The sequence below is a fragment of the Haliotis rubra genome, unplaced genomic scaffold (assembly GCF_003918875.1).
Source record: "Haliotis rubra isolate DU_JTF1 unplaced genomic scaffold, ASM391887v1 Scf60, whole genome shotgun sequence".
In the NCBI taxonomy this organism is placed as follows: Eukaryota; Metazoa; Mollusca; class Gastropoda; order Lepetellida; family Haliotidae; genus Haliotis; species Haliotis rubra.
In genome coordinates, this window is record NW_025767302.1 from 1,420,646 (window position 1) to 1,444,264 (window position 23,619).

Consider the following 23,619-nt stretch of genomic DNA (forward strand, 5'->3'; position numbering starts at 1 on the left):
TAATAGTAAAGACTCATTTCATCATTTGATTTTTATCTTAAAAATTTCACCTTACTTGTACACGTAAGGAAATGTCTGTTTTGTCAACAATGGTGGATTTGGTGTCGGTTAGGTGTACATAGATGCGTTTCTGTGATTGTACCTAATCGTATTATTTTTTACTTTCTTGAACCTGAACTGACAATGGTTCGTTAAGGCTGTACGGAATCAGATACTATACTTTTATAGTAATAAATTTCGACGTGTGGAGCTGATAGATGATATTTTTGAAAGTTTTATGTTCCCTTGTCGGTTTACAAGCACGAATTATCGTTTTATTACTCTACAAATCACATGACATTTTATTACGTCGACGCAGAACAGTTTTTAGCATAATTCGATCAGATTACTTTTTAAATTTAACCCTTTAAACTTCCTTGATCTATGATAATTAATTTCCAAACATTCAAAACCAATACCGTGTAATAATAATACGTAATTGAAATGGGAATGTGTATCAGGGTATTGTCCTCGGCACCAAAGAGCAACATGAGTGACAGGCCAATGGCAGATTCTCCCTTGGGAAACAAATTCAGTACAGTTGCATGGGTGTCAACAATGTATGCATTGGAGTTATAGAGCCATAAATATATTACAAGTCGGCTGAAGCTGAAGTAACATACAACGTTTTTGTAAGATGCTAAGTCAATACACAGTTAAATGAGGGAGTAGACGGAAGGTTTATCTGTAAGTGTGGTATGGTGTCTCAGTAGATGCTTCGACTTCAGTGATGAGTAGTACACACGTGAAGTTCCGGGTTAGTATTGGTCTTCAGCTACCCATGATTGCCATAAGACCTGGCTCGCTGACCTGGTTCATGCATGACATTGTATCCAAAAAATGTGTAAATCGATGTTCATGATATCAATCACAAGATTGTCTAGTCCAGATTCGATTATTTAGACCGCTGTCATACAGCTGGAATATTGCCGAGAAATACTAAACAAAGGAAGAGTAATCCACTATTTAATATATTAAGAATCACAATCGTATCTAATCGTTCCTAATAATAGTTGTTTTAGTTTAGATTACGTTTTTCCGTCTCTTTTAAATTCAACGTTTGTGCAATACATGAACTGATATCGCAGCGAGCCTTTCAAAACATTATTACAAAATATTCTTGTCTATGTCTATTTCCAAATATGCTTAAACTGTAACGACTTTTGTAAATGAAATTATACTTTTCGATTAAGTTTTTGAACAATTTGAAGTTGGCATTTTAAATATATTGACATTCATTATAAGCGGTAAAGTTTCCCTCTGTACATGTATGTTTCACATGCAGTTGCACATACAAAACAATTCAAGTAAGAACAGGTCCCAATCAAACTTTGCTGTTCTTGAGAGGGAACTTAAATGAAACGAGTTGACTGGATAGTCTCGATTACATGATTCCGTGTCACCTTACTCCTTTGTTGCTCTTAATATTAATCACTGGATTTGATAAACACAAGCTTACACACACAAACTCGTAACCATAACGAAAATGTCATTTCAAAAGCGTGAATTTGTCGCATTCATTTCTGGCACGGCTCCCACTGTCATGAATACCGTTTTCACACCGTGAAAGGTTCTTATTCAGCTGTGAATAATCTGTTCCCTCTGTGGTTGTAAATGGATGTATTTGTCATTCTTCCTGCCTGTATTCTATAAAGTTATACCTGCATGTCACATTTCGATGTTTTCTATATTTTCACGATTTCATCATTATTGTATGTTTGGAAAGTATGACTAGTGTGCTTTTGTCTAGAGCTTAATTTTCCATTCATTTTGCATGACATTGTATTTGTCGTCAATGGCATTTAACCATTAAATGTATGATTCTTTTCAGATGTAATGCTCTATGCTGACATATCTACTTGTTTTTCAAATAATTTCATGTAAATCTCTCTGAATACATCTGTTGTATTCAAACTTTACAGAAAATCAAGCAATATATGTCAGCTAAGTTTAAAGGTTTTCTCCCAAAACCCCTATATCCCATAACCCCTACAGCATAGTACCCCTACAATTATTTAAACAACACGCGGCATTTACCTGTCTGGCATAATTACTGACCCAAAGGAGAGATTACAGGGTGGAGTATACAGTGTGAGATTAAGATGCACAGAGTATACAAATGAGAAGGGAATAAGTATTGTGCTGTTGTTACGAGGGTTTTAATCATTCATTTAAAGAAAATAGGGATCAATTAAATGTTGAACTAGTTTTTTTAGCTTCTTGATATACATACTGAGTAGGCAGATTTTGCAAATCGTAATAATATCAGTTGTAATAGTGTTGGAGATAGTAAACTTACATAAATAAATTGAGATGATTTTGGGTGGTATATATTAGGGGCGTTCATCAAAGCCATATCAATAATTTCACATATCACAACACATTGGGGTATAACATTTCTTTAAAAAATTGTAAAAAATGAAAAACGATCTGTCTTCTCCATCGTTCCCAGACACGCATAAATAACGTTGTCGGATAATCACCACTTGTTATTATCTGGTGTTCATGTTTTATCATTTTGATAATAGAAAGATATGTTGTGTATATGTGTGTAATTTACGAAGGATGATACGTCAATAAATTTATTTTGTCAGCAAACAATGTGAATGTCTCAGGATATCATGTTTGTAAGGGCTATAAAGCTTCCAGGACAGCTGCTTATATAAATGTCAAAGTCAGTTGTGCTCTTTCTCCGGAACATATAATTGGACAGAGTGTCTTCTGCGTTTAAATGTTAATTCTATTACTTCCGACAGCTATATGTATATTGTTTGTTTATTCTGTTTCGTAAATGAGACAATCTACTTCAACGCTCTCACAGCAAATATTAATAACCCCAAAACTACTTCATCGCTATTTTATTTTCATTTGACTTTAGCTCTTTAACATGCCAACCTTTTGCAGTGCACCTGACAAACGCAATTCGCCGATATTTATTTAGGGTTTCAATTTATATCAGCTTTGGAATTTGGAACCCTCTCCTGTTGAATAGTTTTGAAATCTATACCGCCGACACTCTGGGCCTCAAGTTCACTGTATTTTACAAAACCATATAAACAACATTAAGACAACATGCATCATTCGTTAGTTCACTTCACCGACATTATCTAGTTGCTGACTGTGAAATGATGCACAGATTTTGTACCATTTATGACATGGTGTGATGGCGTGATCGTGATCATACTGAGGCTATATCTCAGATGGATTGTTGTGAGGTATATCGTTTGCATCCCTCGCTTAGATGTTTAAATGTCAAAGTTACACTTTATGTGGAACCGATGAGAGTTAGGAAGTTAGCACTTCTCCTAAAAGAATTTATAACCTAGCTGTGCAATAAAGACCATTTTGTGAGCATTCTTAACAGGAGGAGTTTTTCCAACTCCAAGAGGTGAGGTTGCGTCAAACCTGCAAGGTACTTCCATAACCCACTCGTAATTGATCAATTAGAAGTAGAACATGAAAGTACGTGTGCGTCTGTTCTGAAAATGGCGTATGTTCCAGTATATCTCTAGCCATTCCATATGTTATCATGAATACACAATACACGATGTTATCACAGCCACCACGCGGAAACCTGACCCCAGGACAAGTGGTCTTGAACAAATGACTCCTGGACAACTGGACCTGGAATGTTGACCCCCATAAAAGTTGGACCTGGGCAGTCGACCCCTGGACAATTGGACATGAAAAGTTGAAACCTGGACAACTGGACCTAAAAAAGGACAACTGGAGAATTGGACTAAGAAAGCTGATACCTGGACAATTGGACATCAGAAGCTGATTCCTGGATAATTGAACATGAACAGTTGAAACCTGGACAAATACTCATCATTGGTAGATCTATACTTCACTATACAAGAAGAAGGTAAAAGATATATCTCTAGCCATTCCATATGTTATCATGAATACACAATACACGATGTTATCACAGCCACCACGCGGAAACCTGACCCCAGGACAAGTGGTCTTGAACAAAATGACTCCTGGACAACTGGATCTGATATGTTGATATAATTTTCAAAAAATTGGTGTTCTCATTTTCATCATACAACTTGTCACTCATTTTAGATCAAAACTAGCATTTCTCTCAGATGGTTATCGAAGGTTAAACGTGGACACGGTGTGACATGCAGATACGTTTGAACGCTTGAAAGTGAAACAGTCAGTGGGTTACTAATGGGTTTTATATCCATTCCATGTTTTGGTTATTGGAAACACCAATAATGTAGCTCATACTCGAAACCTCAGCGCCAGAGAATCAGACTCGATTATCTGCCGAAACTGAATCCTCGATTGGCAAAGACACAACTGTGTCGAACATAAAGGATGGCTCACTGAAACTCACTGATGGCACCAGTTGTGTCGTGAAAGGTCCTGTTCTTCCTGCAGAAACTACATCCAATACTGTTTCAGAACACATTAAAATCGTGTTACTACAAGTAATGTTGTATCACAGAAATGATGTTGGGTTGCCTTCTATTTCAAATAAATTTATTATGATTTATTGCTGTAACGTCCCACATATCACCGAGGTCGGACTAGTAATGGGTAGCATTCCGTAATGTCCCAGTTTAATCAGGACTAATGTCACCTAATGGCTGAATTTTTAACGGGGGTAATCGGTTACACTTAAGCGATGAAACAGGATCACACGTGGCCTAATGTGCCGCATTTGTTATGCTACTTGTGATATTGAACGAACCAGACAAACAGTGTTGATATTTTGCATGCTATGTAAACTTTGTCCATTTGTTCTGGCGGCACTGATCAGTATGCCTTTGCTTCCATGTGAACCATTATGTTCCGGACGTTTTGTATCAATAATATCTCTCCAACTAAAATCCTCTTCCAAGTAGCTGATCAAGCATGTTTAATTATGTATCTATGGTTCACACAACAACAGTGCAAAGACATATATCTCAAATGGATTAATGACAACACGCATTTAAACATAATAAAAATGGTGGAAGTACATGATGATATTCAGATACCGTAAACGGTATGATAAACGGAAGTGGCAGCATAAGGAAGTTCCAATCACGGATCAAAACGATTATTCCACTACACGTTAGATACGGACTCTTTCAGCATTAATCGACCCGCAATAAGATAAATTAAGATCTGGCAATCCTGGCGCACCAATTACTTCGAGAATTAATCAGAGGCACATTCTGCCGCTCTGATAACTATTAAAACACACACGGGGGAGTTAGATGTACGGGCTAAGCATCAGCTTTGGCAAAAATAGAAAGTTAAATAGAAATTCTTTTTGTTCCCTAAGCAAAAATAATTCCATTCCTCAATGTAAATGGGCCCCTACAACCGAAGTAAGAGCTTAATACCGGTTTAGTCTTTTGGGTACTTTATTTCGCACTCAGCAATATTACAGCTATATGACAGCGGTCTGAAAATAATTGAATCCGGACCAGAAAATCCAGTGATCAACAGGATGAGCATCGATCAACGCAACCGGGATACGATGACATGTGTCAACCAGTCAGTGAGCCTGACCACCTGATCCCGTCAGTTACCTCGTACGACAAACATGGGTTTGCTGAAGGCCAATTTCTAACCCTGATCATGGGTCGCTTAATACCGAAGGCTATACATCTTCTAATCTAATCTAATCTACATCTAATTCGAATTTAATTTGAACATTTATCGAATATAAGATTTTTGTGATTTAGGTTAACTGAACACAAATATTGTAGTTTATATTCTATGATCAATTCTGACAGTTTGTCTTTCTACAATAATGTTACGATTGTAGGTTAACTGTTATTATTATGAATAAGTAGTTACTAAACAATAGGCCCCAGGGATATACAAGGGGTTAGAACTGGCCTTCAGCAACCATTATTGTAAGAGACGAATGTCGGATCGGGTTATCATGAGCGCTGTCATAGATCATGGTTGCTGACGTATTTAAGCTGTGTAGGTCGGTGCTCATGGTGTCCATCACTGGAATGTCTGGTCCACACTCGATTATTTACGTCATGAAGTTTGCAAATATTGCTGAGTGAGGCGTTAAACAACACATCAAAGAAAATACAAAGTAATATGTGACATTGACACTCTTTGTACAATGATGCAGTTTGATAATTATCCACGTGTAACTATTGATTTGTCTTTGCATGTGTTTGCAACGAGTGCCACTGATGGGGCAGGATGCGCTCCCCTTTTAGCACATAGGTAGTATCATCGCAGATGAATATTGATTCATGAACACATGCACATCACATAGTCGAAAACGTAGAAGAAACTTCAGGATCAGAAAGAATTTTGCTTTGTTTTAACAAACAACTGATTTTTATCCAGTCTTCTATAAATGAAAACAGTTAAGGCTAAACTTATGATATTGTCTAAACAAATATGCTCTTTGGTCGTCTTCTGAAAGTAGTCATTTCGCAATGTTTGACATACAAGCACTTCAATATCTAGAGGCGATGTCGTTCATACTCTAAAAAATTGTATTCAGTTGTTCCAGGCGTATCTGTTGTATTTCCTGTATTCGTTTCAAGATTTAATCTTTGATGTGTAAATTCGGTTTCCATAATCTGAATCAAGTCAATCCCTTTGAATGTTGCGACTGTTACTTTTCAGGGTCAACTTGAGTTGTTTTGTCTCCATACCTGATTCCAAGTTTTGAAAGCAAACAACGTTGTGTGAAAATATTAAACGTGTTTGCTCAGATCAACGCTCTTGCGTGATCGACACATATCCAAATCGCAATTCCGACGGCGTCATTGTTATTTGGTGTTACAGTACATAAACTAAACGTTGAAACATTAATACAATCTTCAGCTTACGTTTGATATAATGCATATGGAATCTGTAGTGTTGCATGGTGGCCAATATGGGAGCATCCATTTGAAAGCATCATTCTTATATTTCCTGCCAATATATTTCTAGAGAGCATCCATTTGAAACCATTATTTTACTCCCTGCTCAATTATTACTTCCCATATTGTCTTGTGGCAACAGCCTGTTGCAACAGGATAGGCGCATCCAGAGAGGGGTGGTGGGTGGGTTTGCAGGTGTGCGCACCCCCCGTTTTGTGCTGAAAGTTTGTTAAATGACCATTGAAACTGGGGTGAAAATGAAGTGTGCACCCCACCTTTCTCAAAAAGCTGTATCCGCCCCTGAACAGGTCTTAGGGTTTATTTATTTCATCACTCTTATACTTCCTGCCCACGTATTCATTACGACGTTGTCGGTTGATGATAGCATTTGTTGATGAATTTTGTCATGAATAGTTCGGTCCGAATATGCCCAAAATGAATTAGTTGTGAACAAGATGAATAGTTTGGATTGTAGGCAAATACCCAAACGTTACAATTTGTGTAAATAGTTCAGTTTAATAATGATTGTTTGATGGTGCTCAGTAAATAACCTATTGGATATAGCATTGTGAAAATAGCCTGTTCTAAAACAAATACGCAAATAGTAGCTAAGAGACGGCGGTCGGTAAATAACCGAGACTGGACCAGACAACCGTGTGGGCGACATAACCCTTTCATAACTATCAGTACACGTGTACACACCACGTTGGAATTGGAAGTATCATGCCATCAAACAAAAGAAGTAATAGCTTCACCCGAACCCGAACCCAAATTCACTCTCTGGTTTTGTTACCTGAATTCTCGAACAAGCATCTTATTCACATTGTGATGACCAGCCTTTGTGTGATAACGATCATGTCTTCTCAGCTGGATCAGTTAATGCTGTAAAACTGACTGCCGTGAATTTCTGGACACGGATTAGAATCACATTTCACAGATTACTTTTGTGGGTCGTAATTTGCAGCAAATAATAATAATAATAATTGGCTTGTATAGCGCCTAGTTTCCATCATAGATGCTCAACGGCGCTGCATAACATCGTTAAAAACACAATAAGTGTGAAAAGAGTTCTATTCAGAAGCCATCTTGAAGAAGTAGGTTTTGAGCAAGTTCTTGAATTGTGAATGTGACTCAGTTCGTCTGAGGGTGACTGGAAGATTGTTCCACAGAGCTGGTGCTGCTACAGAAAAGGCTCTATCACCCATTGATGTTTTAGTGCTTGGCTGTGTTAGTCTTAACGTATCTTTTGATCTAAGAGCTCTGGTGGGTACATGCAGATGTACAAGCTGGCGAAGGTAGTCACAGGACTGGTCATCGTAGAGGCAGTTATGAGTCAGTAGCAGAATCTTGAAGTAGATCCTGTACTTTACTGGAAGCCAGTGAAGGGATTTCAGAACTGGCGATATATGGTCATGGCGATGGGTTCGAGAGACCACACGAGCTGCTGCGTTTTGAATTTTCTGCAATTTAGAAAGTGTTGAAGATGCCGAGTTGCAAGAGAGTGAGTTGCAATAGTCCAGCTTTGAGATTACAAATGTTTGCATTAGGAGCTTTGTTGTCTCGGTGTCTAGGAAGCAAAGAAACCCGAAAAATAGCATGCAGCTTCAAATTACGACATAAAATCTACACCGTTTATCCAAAACCGAGGTAGAATTTAATCCACGCCATGTGACTGATAGAAATTGAATACGCAAACGTCATATTTACACAAAATCGTTGTCATACAGGGGTCAGTATAAAACGAACGAAAACACAAGGCTTTACGTTTTTGAGACAGAGACACATTTGTTTTGTATTAAACTCTGTTTATATTCTTTGCTAGATCTTGAAAATAGCCCCTGTTCATTTACATTCATGCGTCTATCGTACTGGTCAGATCAAACACGTTAGTATGAACGTAATGACACTGCTTTAATCTTAGGCTTGTGCTTAAAATCAATCAGAAGTGATATGCTATGTGAAAGGCAAATTTAACACAACATGAAAGGTCCTGAGTACAAGCCGCATGCTGAAGCAGCCATTATTCTTCTGGCTCGTCAACTTCAGTTCATCGGCCTTGACCCAAGACAAAAAGTGACATCCTAGGTCATCGTGACCTGACACTTAACGTTAATCTCCAGCTACTTTTAGGAGTTAATGAAAAAATTACTAGCCGTCCACCCACGCGAGAAAACCCTTCTTATGAGATAGTGTTGCTCTTTGTGGTGATGTAAACACTAGATATTGTCTTCCCAGTCTGGCCCCAGAATAGCATAAGTACTAGTGATGATTTTGAGGCCAGCCGTGTGTCTTTCGAACGGTTAAAGTTACTTTGCTCAACTGATTTCATTTAAGGAAGTCCAATGGGACACTCGATCCCGCCAGCCTACAGTCTTTGTTAAATTCTTGTAAACATTGTGGTGGTATAAGTTGCTTGTTGTCCCACGCCGCAATAGTCCACCCGTATGGAGCCCATACAGCCCAGTGCTTGATATCATGAGCATCGACCAGCAAAAATGGGATACGATGAAGTGCGTCAACAACGTCAGCAAGCTATGTTACCTGAAAACGTGGGCAAGTATGACAGGCGACTTCCTTCGCGAGGCTTCGTTGTGGGTTCGAATTCCGATGGTGGCACGTTTTTCAGGAAATTGTTCTAATATCACAAAACAAATTCCAGCCTTTGCCTAGAAGCAAGTCAGTTAGTGCACTGTCGGATGTAAAACAGAAATAAGAGATAATAATCAGTCTGGATTACCTGCCGAAACAGACTCACCGTGCGTGAAAGGCAACGCAGTTGTGAAAAGTACATGAACAGATTACTGATAATCAGCGATGACGTCATGTGTTTGCGAGAAGGAGAACATGCCTTGCTCCACCGGTAGCACGGTAGTTTGAAACGGAATCATTACTTCTTCCATTTGTCTCACCCCACATTCACATGCCACATTTTAGAGAGTGTCATGCTTTACATCCCTATTCCATTTATGTGCTATAAACGTTCGCATTGCTGACAGTGGGATACCATGAATTCATCACCTAAGCCAGGAAGCCACGTTACCTGAAAACGTGGGCAAGTAGGACAGGCGACGAATGTTGTCAGGCTTCACAAGATTCCATTTAGGTGCTCTAATTGTCAGCATTGTTTCTTTGAAGCTCAAAAGTAAGTCAGCTACATGTTCTAAGTAAATGAATATCACTCATCTGAGACGTCCACTGCTGCCCATGGTTCCATATGTAGAATTTGTAGTAGTGACCATAGTGCGGAAGGATGCCCTAAGTACAAGAAGGCTTTGTCCGTGTGAGGAATGTCGACACTGAGGCTGCAGTCCTTTGAAATTTGACATGTCAATGCCATGTGCTTATTCTACGAAGGGCAAAACTTCAGCTCCTAATCATGCATCCTCATCAGACTGTTCCTCGGTTAGTGCGCATGTGTTCTTGTGTGTGCCCTCTACATAGAACAAAGGATGTCTTGGTTCAGAATAAATCACAACTGTCAAAATAAATTGCTCGATCAGGCATTTTTTCTTCAGTCATTTATGACATTCCTGTTTGAAGTCATTGCCGACTCATAATGGTCCTTGCAATGGCGATCGGGTGTCTAAAATTGCGTCTGCAGAAAAATCTAGTTTTGCATTTGAGACTTAATGACTATTGAGGATGATCACTGGCGATGATGCCTATCTATTTGTTAATGTTGAATTGTCAAGTTAGGTGCATTGAGGGTATTGTCTGAAAAGAATTGCTCGGCTCTCCTGACATTTTATTCTTGTTGTTTCTAAAATATACTTTTAGTTTGACCTGAAAGTTCACGTATTACATAAAAGTGAAAAGACACAAGACCACCATCATTCAAACCATATTTTTACTCCCGTAGGGACAATATATCAGTAAAAATTGGACTTATAGGGACCTGGTCCTGGACTATCATTCCCTATACTACTAAACAAGACACGGCATTTACCTGATTGGCATAATGAACTGACCCAAAGGAGAGATTACAGGGTGTTGTTATAAGCTGTAGGGGTTATGGGATGTAGGGGTTTTGGGAGGTTACCATCTAATCGTATTATGTTTGACTTTCCTGAACTACTTGAACATGAACTGAAAATGGTTTGCTGAGGCATATGCAACCGCTGTACATATTGACATATTTTCCTTTTATAGTAATAAAGGTCGACGTGTGGAGCTGAAAGATGTGTATTTTTTATGTTTTTTCCCTTCTCGGTTTACAAAAGTGAATTATCGTTTTATTACTCTTACAAATCATATGACATTTCGTAATATCGACGAAGAACGGTTTTAGCTTTAGTCGATCAGATTGCTTATTCAATTTAACTTCCTTGATCTATGATAATTAATTTCCAAACAATCAAAGCCTATACGGTGTTATAAAAAATGTCACTGAAATGAAAATGTGTATCAGGGTATAGACCTCAAGATCAAAGTGCAAGATGAGTGACAGGGCAATGACAGACTGTTACTTGGGACACAAATTCAGTACAGTTGTTTGTAGGTGTCAACAATGTATGCATTGGATTTATAGAGCCATATATGTATTACAAGTCTGTTGGAGCTGTAGTAAGATGATACTTTCTTATGAGATAACAAGCCAATACACAGTTAAATGACGGAGTAGACGGAAGGTTAATCTATAAGTGTGGTATGGTTTCTCAGTAGATGCTTCGACTGAGTAATACACACACGGAGTTCCGCGCTTGCTGTAAGACCTGGCTCGCTGACCTGGTTCATGCATGACACAGTATCCCAAATGTGTAAATCGATGTTCATGATATCAGTCACAAGATTGTCTAGAATCGACTATTTACAGACCGCCGTGATATAGCTGGAATATTGCTGAGAAATAATAAACAAAGGAAGAGTAATCCTCTATTTATTAAATGAATAAAGAATCAGAATCGTATCTAATCGTTTCTAATCATAGTTAGTTTAGTTTAGATTACGTTTTTCCGTCTCTTTTTTAAATTCAACGTTTGCGTAATACATGAACTGATATCGCAGCGAGCCTTTCAAAACATTATTACAAAATATTCTTGTCTATGTCTATTTCCAAATATTTTAAAATTGTAACGACTTTTGTAAATGAAATTAAGTTTTTGAACAGTTTGAAGTAAGCGGTAGTTTTCCCTTTGTGCATGTATGTTTCATGAAAATAGTATTTCGAGTCCATCCGCGATTCGAACTTTCACTGTGAGAGTAAGGCATCTAACCGCCAAAAGAAATTCAGCGGCTCAACTCACCAAGAAACTCCGACAACAGGTTGTGTAACGCTAGTTCAGGTACTTCTGTAACCTTATGATAAGTGTAAGTGTCATTTGGAACGGCTACAGTGCGTAACTCCATGTAAAGACTATGCCATTATTTTTCAAATTTCAGAAAAAAAACCTGCATGTTCGTCCACCAGGTCATGTCAATGTCAGACAATTCTCCTAGGGTCCCTTAAAGACATCAAGTTCTCCATCGTTTTAGCCATGTCGTCCCGTTTCTTTTCCTAAAATATATCTACTGAGGCAAATGTATGACAGATGAGTATTAAATCGATATTGGTTTCTATTTTTTTAAACTGATTTGGCTTATAAGCCTTAGCACTGCAGTGTCTGACGATCTGACATTCCTGAACATGCAGTTGCACGTACAAAACAATTCCAGTGAGAACAGGTCCCAATCAAACTTTGCTGTACCTGAGAGGGAACTTAAATGAAACGGGTTGACTGGATAGTCTCTATTACATAGTTGCGTGTCATCTTACTCCTTTGTTGCTCTTAATATCAATCACTGGACTTGATAAACACAAACTTACACACACAAACTCGTAACCATAACGAAAATGTCATTTCTAAAGCGTGAATTTGTCGTATTCATTTCCGGGAGGGCTCGCACTGTCATGAATACCGTTTTCACACCGTGAAACCTGGAGGTTCTTATTCAGCTGTAAATAATCTATTCCCTCTGTGGTTGTTGTAAATGGATATATTTGTGATTCTTCCTGCCTGTATTCTACAAAGCTATACCTACATGTCACAATTCGATGTTTTCTATTTCCACGAATTCGTCATTTTGTATGTTTGGAAAGACGTGGTGCTTTTTTTTCATTTTTAACTTGAAGTGTGACTAGTGTGCTTTTATCTAGAGCATAATTTTCCATTCATTTTGCATGACATTGAATTTGGCTTTAACCATTAAATATACGATTCCTTTCAGCTGTAATGCTCTTTGCTGACATATGTACTTGTTTTTCAAATAATTTCAGTCCATGCAGGAAGCAAATGTACTTTTAGTCCCCATGGTCCCTAGTATGGTGATCTACCTTCAGTCGTTGGCAATCTATAGCCTGTTTTTATATTGTATTGTCATTTATAGGTGAAACATTTTAGATTTAGTTATTAGTTTTAAATGGATATCTGTGATAAACTAGTAGTTTTACTGTTCTTTAGTTTTTAATTTCTACCTTTATTGATCTTTAATATAATTATAAATTGTTCTCGTCACGATATGGCTGAAATATTGCCGATGCGCCGATAAATATTAACTCACTCACTCAAATAATTTCATGTAAATCTCTCTGAATACATCTGTTGGATTCAAACTTTACAGACATGTGAAAATCAAGCAATATATATCAGCGAAGAGCTAAGAACTAGTTTAAAGCATCTTCATCGTTCTCAGACACGCATAAATATGCATAAATATAACATTTAGATGCAATGTAGCGTTCAATGTTTACCAAGATTTCAAAGTTCAGAAAAATTTTACTAGCCTTTGCGTTTGTTTATGGCGGTGTCACCTGTGGAGCTCATTTTCTCTCTATTTCACTAGTAATTCAAATAAAGGTTCTCACGATACAATTTTACTGGAGATTTCTTTTGGACATGGAAAGGGTTTTGTTCCTAATATTTTCATCAGTTATTCAACCATATGACGGTGATCTCTAAATAATTCAGTCTGGACGAGATGATATACCTCACATCACGAGCATGAAAGTAGGTAAATATGATACGATAACATTCATCAAACAGGCCAACGAGCCTGAGCACCCGTAAGAAGAGTCTTACGATAAGCATGGGTTGCTGAAGAATAATTCTAAACCGTATCTTCACGGGTGCCCTCTTTTTGTAGTTGACCATATGTTTGTCTGCATGTTAAACCTCTATTTCGGTGTAGTTTTAGAAATCAGAAAGTGATTAGAGTACGATTGATTTATATGAATATGAACAACACTAACTCATTTATATGTTTACACCTTTTTTCTTACGATCTGGCATTTCTGATCTGACAAAATAAGTTTGTTCCATAATAGACTGAAAGAGCTATCGTTCCGCTCATATAAAATGCCTTATTTTACGTTTTGTGATTTTATCATTACATGAAGGCCTTGTATAAAGACAGTACATATAGACACTCCCAAAATTTCCCCAAATCAAACTCTCTATTCGTACAGATGCCATATAGGTGCCTACCAGGATAAAACGGTGAATAAACATGAACGCTTTTTTCTGGAGAGTAAATCACATGTTAACTATGTATAATTTACCTTAAATTACCAGCACTGTGTTAATCATCAACGTCTCTCTGTGACAACTTGGGCTAGTGATGTGAAGTAGGCCGTGTTCAGCTATTGCAACAATCCTTCACAACTATTTTCGTACTCTAAGGAACGTGTGCCAGAGAGCGGAAGTACCAGAACACCAAATTATGTTAAAAATCTCATTTTTGTTACAGGGTCGGCAGTGTAACAAACGGTTACAGCGTCCGTTTGTCACACCGAAGGACCAGGTTCGATTCCCCTCATGGGTACAGTGTGTGAAGGCAATTTCTGGTGTCTCCCGCTGTGATGATCCTGGAATATTGCTATAAGCTGCGTAAAACCCAACTCACTCACTTATTCTTAGTCTGAGTTTGGTATTACGACAAGGCCGGCTCGAAGTCAGTTCAATATGCTCCAGGGTATTCATGTTAAACTACGATATGGCAAAGCAGTGGGCTCGTACCATATAACAGGCGTACAACCTGTCTAAGACAGACACACATACATGCATGATCGTGTCCATGTAAATTAAATAATCGTGAACGCTACCATAAAACTTCACCTTTATATATATTATGTGCGACATTTTAGCACGGTAAAACACTGTAACGAATGCAAATTCTACGGGTGGTGGGCACTACAGATAGGGCAGGGCATGCTTACCATTTTCACTGATTTTCAGTTGTGACTTGATTCACATAACGTGGTCTGATAATCGCCACTTGTTATTGTCTGGTGTTCAAATTTTATTATTTTGATAATAGAAAGATATGTTGCGTATGAATGTGTAATTTACGAAGGATGATACGTCAATAAATTTATCTTGCCAGCAAACAATGTGAATGTCTCAGGATATCATGTTTGTAAAGTCTATCCAACCTTCCACGACAGCTGCTTATATAAATGTCAAAGTCAGTTGTGCTCTTTCTCCGGAACATATAATTGGACAGAGTGTCTTCTGTGTTTAAATGTATTCTATTACTTCCGACAGCTATAGGTATATTGCTTGTTTATTCTGTTTCGTAAATGAGACAATCTACTTCAACGCTCTCACAGCAAATATTAATAACCCCAAAACTACTTCATCGATTCGGTATTTATTATTCATTTGACTTTAGCTTTTTAACATGCCAACTTTTTGCAATGCACCTAACAAAAGCTGTTCGCCGATATTAATTTAGGGTTTCAATTTATATCAGCTTTGGAACTTGGAACCCTCTCCTGTTGAATAGTTTTGAAATTAATCTAAACCGCCGACACTCTGGGGCTCAAGCTCACTGTATTTACAAAACCATATAAACAACATTAAGACAACATGCATCATTCGTTAGTTCACTTCACCGACATTATCTAGTTGCTGACTGTGAAATAATGCACAGATTTTGTACAGTTTATGACATCATGGTGTAATGGCGTAATAGTCATCATGATGAAGTTATATCTCAGATGGATTGTTGTGAGGTATATCGTTTGCATCCCTCACTTAGGTGTTGCAAAAAAATTGTCAAAGTTACACTTTCTATGGAACCGGTGAGAGTTAGGAAGTTAGCGCTTCTCCTAAAAGAAATTATAACCTACCTGTGCAATAAAGTACATTTTGTGAGCATTCTTAACAGGAGGAGTTTTTTCCAACTCCAAGTGGTGAAGTTGCGTCAAACCTTAAAGGTACTTCCATAACCCACTCGTAATTTATCAATTAGAAGTAGAACATGAAAGTACGTGTACGTCTGTTCTGGAAATGGCGTATGTTCCAGTATATGTCTAGCCATTCCATATGTTATAATGAATACACAATACACGATGTTATCACAGCTACCACGCGGAAAACTGACCCCAGGACCAGAGGTCTGGAACAAATGACTCCTGGACAAGAGGTGCTGGAATGTTGACCACGTTGAAACGTTGAAACCTGGACAACTGGACCTGAAAAAAGGACACCTGGACAATTGGACTAAGAACGCTGATCCCTGGACAATTGAACATTGAAAGCTGAGCCCTAGACAATTGGACATCAGAAGCTGATTCCTGGACAATTGAACATGAACAGTTGAAACCTTGACACATACTCATCATAGGTAGATTTATACTGCACCATACAAGAAGACGGTAACAGAAGGTTGTTTTCATCATTTTCATCATAAAACTGGTCACTCATTTTAGATCAAAACTAGCATTTCTCTCAGATGGTTACCGAACTTAAGGTTAGACGTGGACACGGTGTGACATACGGATAGGTTTGAACGCTTGAAAGTGAAACAGTCAGTGGGTTACTAATGGGTTTTATATCCATTCCATGTTTTGGTTATTGGAAACACCAATAATGTAGCTCATACTCGAAACGTCAGCGCCAGAGAATCAGACTCGATTATCTGCCGAAACTGCAGCCTCTATTGGCAAAGGCAAAACTGTGACAAACATAAAGGAATGGCTCACTGAAAATCACTGGTGGCACCAGTTATGTCGTGAAAGGGCCTGTTCTTCCTGAAGAAATTGCCTCAAACAATGTTTCAGAACACATTAAAAACGTGTTGCTACAAGCAATCTTGTATCACAGAAATGATGTTGGGTTGCCTTCTATTTCAAATAAATTTATTGCCGTAAGTTCCACATATCACCGAGGTCGGACTAGTAATGGGTAGCATTCCGTAATGTCCCAGTTTAATCAGGTCTAATGCCACCTAATGGCTGAATTTTTAACGGGGGTAATCGGTTACACTTAACCGATGAAACAAGATCACACGTGGCCTAATGTGCCGCATTTGTTATGCAACTTGTGATATTGAACGAACCAGACAAACAGTGTTGATATTTTGCATGCTCTGTAAACTTTTGTCCATTTGTTCTGGCGGAACTGATCAGCAAGGCTTTGCTTCCATCTCATCCATTATGTTCCGGAAGTTTGTATCAATAATATCCGTCCAACTAAAATCCTCTTCCAAGTAGCTGATCATGCATGTTTAATTATGTATCTATGGTTCACACAACAATAGTGCAAAGACATATATCTCAAATGGACTAATGACACCAGGCATTTAAACATAATAAAAAATGGTGGAAGTACATGATGATATTCAGATACCGTAAACAGTATGATAAAAGGTAGTGGCAGCATAAGGAAGTTCCAATCACGGATCAAAACGATTATTTCACTACATGTTAGATACAGACTATTTCAGCATTAATCGACCCGCAATAAGATAAATTTAGGATCTGGCATTCCTTAATTACGAGTGAAGTAGAACCAATCAATACACGAGGCGAGAAACACCTTTGATGTTCTGCGCACCAATTACTTCGGGAATTAATCAGAGGCACATTCTGCCGCCCTGGTTACTAATAAAACACACACGGGGGAGTTAGACGTACGGGCTAAGCATCAGCTTTGGCAAAAATAGAAAGTTAAATAGAAATTCTTTTTTTTGTTCCCTATGTAAAAATCATTCCATTCCTAAATGTAAATGGGCCCCTACAACCGAAGTAAGAACTTAATACCGGTTTAGTCTTTTGGATACTTTATTCGCACTCAGCAATATTACAGCTACGAGGGGCGTCCTATACGTAGTCGGCTTAACTATATAAAGGGGAGTCACTTTAACAAGCGATTGTAGTTTCAAATTGCATTTTTATGCACTTTAATCTACGTTTGATTCTAGAAGACTTCTGCCTATCTCAAACACACAAAATGTTTCTTGCATATTTTGTTTCCTGAAGTTTGTGATGCATACATTGCAGATTTTGCGATTTTGGGGTGGTACCAAGATAAGGCTGGCTGGCTGAGTATGGTTTTACGCCGTTTTTAGCAATATTCCAGCAATATCACGGCGGGGGACACCAGAAATGGGCTTCACAAGTTGTACCCATGTGGGGAATCGAACCCGTGACGAGCGAACGCTTTAACCACTGGGCTACCCCACCGCTCAACCAAGATAAGTAGTCAAACAAAATGAGATCGTGAGGATGGAACATGACAAAAGCAATTTGCTTGAGGTTGACAGATAATATGTAGAAAAAGGAAACATAAAAACAGCTGCATTTGTATAATTTAGGTGAGGCCGTCTACCTTTGGGACGTTCCTCGTATATGGCGGCGGTCTGTAAATAATTGAATCCGGACCAGAAAATTCAGTGACCAGCAGGATGAGCATCGACCAATGCAACCTGGATACGATGACATGTGTCAACCTGTCAGTGAGCTTGACCACCTGATCCCGTCAGTTACCTCGTACAACAAACATGGATTTGCTGAAGGCCAATTTCTAACCCTGATCATGGGTCGCTTAATACTGAAGGCTATACATCTTTTTGGGGGGGAGTAATTCGAATTTAATTTGAACATTTATCGAATATAAGATTTTTGTGATTTAGGTTAACTGAACACAAATATTGTAGTTTATATTCTATGATCAATTCTGACAGTTTGTCTTTCTCCAATAATGTTACGATTGTAGGTTAACTGTTATTATTATGTATAAGTAGTTACTAAACAATAGGCCCCAGGGATATACAAGGGGTTAGAACTGGCCTTCAGCAACCATTATTGTAAGAGACGAATATTGGATCGGGTTATCATGATCGCTGTCATAGATCATGGTTGCTGTCGTATTTAAGCTGTGTAGGTCGGTGCTCATGGTGTCCATCACTGGAGTGTCTGGTCCACACTCGATTATTTACGTCATGAAGTTTGCAAATATTCCTGAGTGAGGTGTTAAACAACACAGCAAAAAAATATAAAGCAATATGCGACATTGACACTCTTTGTACAATGATGCAGTTTGATAATTATCCACGTGTAACTATTGATTTGTCTTTGCATGTGTTTGCAACGAGTGCCACTGATGGGGCAGGATGCGCTCCCCTTTTAGCACATAGGTAGTATCATCGCTAATGAATATTGATTCATGAACACATGCACATCACATAGTCAAAAACGTAGAATCAACTTGAGGATCAGAAAGATGTTTGCCTGTTTCAACACACATGAATGTAACGATGCAATACACCATGTCTTACTCTTTTACACATGTATCACAGTTTATTGCAGGTACCAGGTAACTGTAGTCCAGTCGGCCCATAGTTCACAATGGCTGTTTTAGTTTGTATTTAATTTTTAAAAGCACCAACAATGTGTGCAATATCATATGAAATTGTACATCAAATATTAACAAATACGTATATAGTGATGTAAAACATTTTATCCAGTCTAGCTATGAAAATAGTTAAGGCTCAAATTTCATGAATTTATGATATTGTCTAAACAAATATGCTCTTTGGTCGTCTTCTGAAAGTAGTTATTTCGCAATGTTTGACATACAAGCACTTAAATCTGGAGGCGATGTATTTCATTCTCTACAAATGTTTCTATTCAATTGCTCGACGCATATCTATTGTATTTCCTTAATTCGTTTCAAGATTTAATCTTCGATGTTTAAATTCGGTTTCCAATATCTGAATCAAGTCAACCCTTTTGAAAGTTGCAACTGTTACCTTCAACTTTTCTGGGTCAATTTGTGTTGCTTTCTCTCCATAAGTTTTGAAAACAAACAAGGTTGTGCGAAAATATTAAACATGTTTGCTCAGATCAATGGTCTTATGCGACCCATACATATCCCAATCGCAGTTTCAAAAGCATCATTCTTAGTAGATGTTACAGTACATTAGCTAAAAGTTGCAACTTTAATACAATCTTCAGCTTTCGTTTGATATTTATATCGCTATGGAATCTGAAGAGTGGGTAGTGTTGCATGGTGGCTAATAAGGGAGCATCCATTTCAACGCATCTTATATTTCCTGCCAATTTATTTCTTACCACATTGTCTTGTGACAATAGCAGGTTGCAACAATATCTGTTTGACAGAAGCGTTCTCGTGTTTTCTCCTATATATTCCGTTCCCCATTGTCCAGCCATAATTACATGTTGGGAGCATCCATTTGAAAGCATCATTATTTTATTCCCTGCCCAATTATTACTTCCCATATTGTCTTGTGGCATGTTGCAACATGTCTTAGGGATTATGTATTTCATCATACCCACGTATTCATTACGACGTTGCTAGTTAACGATAGCATTAGTTGATGATATTTGTCATGAAAAGGTCGGTCCGAATATGCCCAAAATGAATTAGTTTACATGCACTGGTGAACAAGATGAATGGTTTGGATTGTCGGCAAATACCCAAACGTTACAATTTGTTTGTAGTTCAAATGAATAATGATTGTTTGATGGTACTCAGTGAATACTGAATAACGTATTGGATATAGCTTTGGGTAAATAGCCTGTTCTAAAACAAATATACTACGCAAATATTGTAGCTATAAGACGGCGGTCGGTTAATAACCGAGACTGGACCAGACAACCTCGTGGGCGGCATAACTATCAGCACACGTGTACACACCACGTGGGAATTGGATGCATCATGCCATCAAACAGAAGAAGTTATAGTTCCATATGCTCTGTCTCATCTGATCTGATATTTTGAACCTTTTCTAGTTTTACTTCTGGAGTATTTTTTGTTGATTCGTTTTTCCAGAATCACTAAACTTAAATTAATAACGGTGGGTACTTGTGATATTGATACTTAGTATAGTCAAATAGCAGTCTTCAGTCATGTCCACGTGACGTTGACCTACATGTTCTTATTTAGCAGTTGTGGTAGCCGGAGCTGCTTCCAGTTGCGTCATGGACTACATCCTCTGTAAACCGCCGAGGAAGTCCAATCATTTGTATAAAAGATTAAGCATAGTATGACGCACACAAGAGTTAACGTATTTTGGCATGAGATTAGACGGAATTTTCTAAATAGGAACACATTAATTTGCAGTTCATATACAATCAGCTGAAATTAATAGTTCAATATCAAGTTAGTTCATGGTGTTACGTTTGTATTAAAACTAAAAACAAAGTTTTCCTTGAGAAATAATAATTGAACCTGAATTAATACAATATTATTCTGTGAGCGCGGTTGCACACTGCTATTAGCAAGTTTCCAGCAATATCACAGCGAAGATACAAGAAATGGAATATATAATTTGAAAACATCCATCATGGCCGGATGACTGAAAAACCCACACCGGGTCATTTGAAAAAAACCTCCCAATATTCCCAGGTTGAACATACGTTATATTTCGGACTACACTTTCTCATTAAAGTACGGATTCTTATATCCGGGACTCCATCCCACACTCTCAGAGTGAGGTACCTTATAACATGTACACAAAGTCAGCGACACACCCTATCACCGAGGTTACCACAAATGTGGTCCAGATCACTTATTTTGTGCACCCCTCTAACAAGTGTAAATTTGCTTGACTCCCACATAAATATACCCAATGCCATAAAGAAAGTGATCAAATGTTATATTTGGGATTGCATTTTCTCAGTAAGGTACGGATAGGTGCCTCTTCAGTGAGAGTGTGAGTTCGCATCCTGGGAGTAACTCGACCCCCAAAGATGCTAGAATCTGTACTTAACATTTTATCACTTTCTGAAGGCAGTGTGTGTATTCAAAGGATAAACGGGTCCCTAGTATGGTGATTAATAGCAACTTTTTTATATTGTATTGTCTTTCATAGTTAAGATATTTTAGATTTTCATACTAGTTTTACAATTATATCTGTGATATTCTAGTTATGTTTAGTGTCCTTCGCTGACAGGTTTTTATAATGATTTATTATGACATTATAATAGTCACGATATGGCTGAAATATTGCCGATGTGACTTAAAATCTTAACTCACTCACTCACCCAAAGGATAAACGTGTTAACAGGTCAGAGGCATATTTGTGCAGGAAGTGGCTATGGATAACTCCTTAGCTTGCTCCTTGATCTCAGCATCCACTGCGAATAACCCACCCTCATCATTCAACTAAATAGGGTTGACGATGGCAAACAGTTCCATAAAACAATTAACAAAAACGGGACCCAGAGCCAAAAGATATAAGTTAAGTTAATTATACGGATGTGACCATATCTTGTTCACTCTGATACACGAGAGACAGTATTTTGAACTGAATTCACTCCTCGCCATTACCGCTTCACAAATGCTCATGATACAATCGTCTCTGTTTTCTTGTGGCTGTGGAAAAGTCTTACTGCTTTTATGAACATACAGCCAGTGCAGTGACTTCAGAACGGGGTTCATACGCTCTCTACGTCGTGTTGTGATATTGAGTGTGATAATAAAAACACATAAAGAACCTGGTAGTGTATTGATCATAAAGTGGAGCTTGCAAATGGAATTAAGCAATATATTTTATAATGTCAGATATTTTAAAAAAACATCAAACCATGTATAAAATATTCAATAAGTTTCAGCACATTTAACTCTACAACTTTAACCTTTAAATGATTGATGGTCAATAAATTATAATTGGCATGTCAGTCGTGTTAATGATAATGGGCATTGGCTCATTATTACTTGTTCCTTTACACCCTGGTTGTAGTATTGCTTAAGTAGTCACTAAATTCAAATTGTCAACGCAGAACATTATCAGTCTGGAATGTCTCCCGAGCAGATTCCAAAGGGCATAAGGAAGAATTAGTGAAGTAGAGGCTGTGAATAACTGAGGCGTTAGACATGTCTTTCACCAACGGTAGCACCTCCACTCGCAACATCTTTAATAAAACGTAAGAGCCAGTGAAAAAAAACGTTCGAAAAAGCTATGCATTTGGTAGGGGGTTAGAATTGTGCATCATGTTGACAACCGACGTGTCATATTTGGTCTAATGCTCCGAATGTCTCCATAACATGCCTGGAAAGACATTGCATGCTTTGGCGGTGACAGCCGAAGTTTCCAGCCTGATGAGGGTAAACCGTTGGCTTGTCACAGCGAAGGCCTCGATTGACACCTCACATGGGCTCATTGTGAGAAGCCAATATTTGGTGTTCCCTAGACTGTGATATGGGTTCGATTGCTGTTCAAATCGACCCGAACACAAATTCACTCTGTGGTATTGTTTCCTGCATTCTCGAGCAAGCATCTTATTCTCGTGTTAAATCTCTCATGCACACCACACATCGTGATGACCAGTCTTTGTTTGATAACGATCATGTCTTCTCAGCTGGATCAGTTAATGCTGTAAAACTGACTGCCGTGAATTTCTTGACACGGATTAGAAACACATTTCACAGATTACTGTTCTAAAGCGTAATTTGCAACAGGGAAAACCGAAAAAAGCATGCAGCTTCAAAACACGACATAAAATCAACAGCAT

General features: G+C 38.1%; 1 long non-coding RNA gene across 1 annotated transcript; it reads right to left on the reverse strand.

Annotated features, from left to right (window-relative positions):
* Positions 1 to 4,505: 4,505 nt before the first annotated feature.
* LOC124255402 lies at positions 4,506 to 14,744 on the reverse strand. Its single transcript, XR_006892680.1, has 3 exons — positions 14,623 to 14,744; positions 14,448 to 14,449; positions 4,506 to 4,515 (listed from the first exon to the last, which is right to left on the reverse strand). It is a non-coding gene; the product is annotated as an uncharacterized LOC124255402 (long non-coding RNA).
* Positions 14,745 to 23,619: the final 8,875 nt, after the last annotated feature.